Source organism: Acomys russatus, chromosome 3 (genome assembly GCF_903995435.1).
Source record: "Acomys russatus chromosome 3, mAcoRus1.1, whole genome shotgun sequence".
Lineage (NCBI taxonomy): Eukaryota > Metazoa > Chordata > Mammalia > Rodentia > Muridae > Acomys > Acomys russatus.
The window spans coordinates 70,720,463-70,723,969 of NC_067139.1; the positions used below are offsets into that span (position 1 = coordinate 70,720,463).

The 3,507-nt window shown below is 45.2% G+C and overlaps 1 pseudogene; it reads left to right on the forward strand.

Moving 5' to 3' along the window:
• Positions 1-383: 383 nt before the first annotated feature.
• LOC127187118 (60S ribosomal protein L18a-like) lies at positions 384-2,830 on the forward strand (annotated as a pseudogene).
• Positions 2,831-3,507: the final 677 nt, after the last annotated feature.

The following is a 3,507-nucleotide window of genomic DNA, read 5'->3' on the forward strand; positions in this document are numbered from 1 at the left end:
AATCAGCTGGGCAGAAAGACAGGAAGTGGAAGGCGGAGCTTCTGAGAGGGGGTTGGAATAGCTGGTAGCTGGACAGTTGACAGTTGGGAAAGCAGCCACCTCAGGAGTCATCATATTGGCAAGTTATTGGTGTATATATGTAGATTTTGAGGCTATAAGCTTAGACTAGTTCAGATTCTGCCAGCATAGTGGTTGCAGCTTTAAAATACACTATAAGCCCTAGGCCATATTGATAAGTTATTTGCAGCAATTACCTTATGAAAAAGGACTAATTGATCCATGGTTGTCATCTAAACCAAAGGAAAAGCACTGAACAAAATCATTCAAGGAGAAGAATGAAATAATTTCCTAACATCTGCGCCCACTGGGGAGCTCACTGCGTGATGTGCTTTGCCCATGACTTGCAGGAAGACGAAGGAATAAACAGCAAAAGTGAAATGACTGGAGGATGCGCAGCTCCGGCAGACGGCGAGGCATCAGCTGGTTCCCATGCTGGGGGACTTCCCACAGCGGCACGAGGTCTGGTGATTTTCTAGCCGGATATACAGGACTCAGCACACAGTCACACCTGGGTCAGATTTATTACAGAGGAATGCATGGTGGGTTCATCCGAGGAAAGGAGAACTAAGCCTACATGGACTCCTTCAGAGTCTCATGGGGCATGTATAATTTAACATACATGCCCAGCGTTCATTGGAAATCTGTGACGTGGGTGTCCTGTGCCCAGTGGGTCCCAGACTCACAGAGAGTTCTGCATAAGCCACATGGTTTGTGCACACAGCTTAGTGTATGCACTACTTTATCAGCGAATGGGTGGAACCTTCCCGAAATCCAGTTTTTCAGGTGTCAGGTTAAGGCCAACTTTGTAACATCAGGATGTTGGGGGAAAGTGTGCTTAATGCTTTGGGTATTCATGAGCAGAATGTGTAGAGCCCTAGAGTATCCCTCCGTTGCCAGGAAACAGGGTCAAGTCTTTGGCATCTTCCTCTCGGTCAATGATAGGCAAGGGGTAGAAGTTTGTTCATGGTACCGTCAGTAATAAGTCTGACTGCCAACAAGTCATGGCAGATGGATTTATGTTTAGATATTATAAAATATGATTTCAAACCGTGGATTTGCTTAATCTGCATTGCACTTTTCCCATAGGTTTCTATGCTGGAAGCAACTATAGATTAACAGTGAAAGTGGAGACAAATCATATGTAAGTATTTTAAGCCTAATACAGAGGAAATAGGATTAAGAGGCTTATGACTGACTTTTTGAGTCTGTGTGTGTATTGAGAATGAATTTCTAATTGAGAAAATACTCACTTAGGAAAGTGTAATGTGCTCAGCATCGGAATAAGGCATGTCTGTATCCTGAGTCTATGTGTGTTTAGGAGAAAAATATCTTACTTACATGGATGGAAAAAGCTACAGTAAGACCTATAAAATATGCCAATAAAACATTGTCTATACAGGAAAAAAATCAAATGTGAAGAACAGCAAATAAAACCACACACCTTCCTACTTAGTAGGGCCGTTAATTCACATTGCAGTAGGGTTTGAGTCAAGTATAACAAGACCCAAACAAATGTTCCTCCGTTATCATCAGTAAGCTGAGAATCACAGTGGGAAGGCCATTTCATGTTAAAAAGTCACACAATCTACACAATATCCTAAGACATGGGGACACACTTGTTAGCTCTTGAGGGCTTCCATACTATTTACAGGGGGAAAAGGAACATTGAGTTGGCATACCTGTAAATAAAATATATTTTGTTTATACAGTAAAAAAGTGCACATTATAAAGTGAGCAAGCAGTTATCTAAAAACAGATTTATAAAGTGATTTCACTTTTAACTTAAATAACACAGTATTTTTGCATGTAAAAATAATTGTTTTTAGCAAAAAACTGTGTTTGTTTTTAGCTATATTGCAGATCTTATAAACTGAAGGAGCATTCTCATCAGCTTCTGAAGAGTATTATGTTTAGTCTTTCCTCAGAAACATATTTACTTTAGAAAGATTTGTTTTATTTTTAGTTAGGTATACACATGTGTTTCCTCGTTAGTACATGCAGTTGCCCATGAAGGCCAGGAGAGGGCAGGCATCCCCTCGAGCTGGAGTTACAGGCAGTTGTTAGCCTCCAGATGCAGATTCTGGGAATGGAACTCAGGTCTCCTAAAAGAGCAGCAAGTACTCAATTGCTGAGCCCTCTCTCCAGCTCGTGGCTGCACACTTAAAATGGAGGAAAGTCAATAATTCATGGTATAATGAAACATTAAACAACTCAGTGTTAAACGTTTGTTATGAAAGTGATCCTTGGAGTTTAAAGGGAGAATCTGGCTTTTGTGGGTGGCTGCGAAGCAGGACAGGCTGCCACGAGGTCGTCAGGCACGCTTCGGGAGTACAAGGTGACGGGGCGCTGCTTGCCCAGCCGGAAGTGCCATATGTCACCGCTGTACCGAATGCGCATCTTTGCGCCCGGCCATGTGGTGGCCAAGTCCTGCGTTCTGGTACTTAGCGCCTTAGCTGAAGAAGATGAAGTCGTAGACCAGGGAGATAGTGGAGTGCGGGCGGGGAGGTGTCTGAGAAGTTCAGCCTCTGGCTTCCCTAGCAGTCCTGCAGCGGCACACACAACATGTACTCAGAGTGCCGGGACCTAACTTCTGCTGCGCGCACTTTCCATCCAGATCATGAAGGTGGAAGAGCTTGCAGCTGGCAAGTGCCCCCAGCCAGCTGTCAAGCAGGTCTCTGACTCCAAGATGAAGTTCCCGCTGCCCCGCTGTGTGTTGCTGCGCCAGCACAAGCCGTGCTTCACCACCAAGAGGCCCGACACCTTCTTCTAGATCCAGAGACCCGCTGAGTAAAACACTAGAGAGGCACAAACAAACAAACACAATAAAAAAACAAACAAGCAAACAAAAACCAGAGAGTCTTCCAGAAAGGCGTGCTAAAGAATACCTTGCCTTGATTTGGGCCCAGGGGTCCCCCCGCTCAAACTAAGGCACCAGCCAAGGACAATACAGGCAGTAAACTTTAAACCCCTACCCAGATCTAGGCAATGGACAGAACATTCTCCACAGTTGAGTGGAGAGTGGGGTATGACTTTCTCACGTACTCTGGTGCCTCATATTTGACCATGTCCCCTGGAGGGGGAGACCTGGTGGCACTCAGAGGAAGGATAGTGTTGGACCCTAGAGTCTACTCGGGTAGTAGGGGGTCATCACGAGAGACCACTCGAGGACCACAGTGTTGATGTAAAAGCACAAGGTTTATTGCTGATGCGCATCAGGGGGCCTCAGCACTCACTCGGGAGGGAGGCACCCCGAGTCACTGTTACAGACTGCTCTTAAAGGCTAAAACCGCAAAGATTAGGAGGGGCTACGTGTCCTATGTTAGGATTGGCCTTGGTGGTCGCTAGGGGTGCTTGTCTAAATGTTATTGGCTATTGCTGGGGTTGTTAGTCTTGGGAGCTATTTTTGGCAGGGAGGGGTGTTGGGGATTTCCAGAATTTCAAGATGGT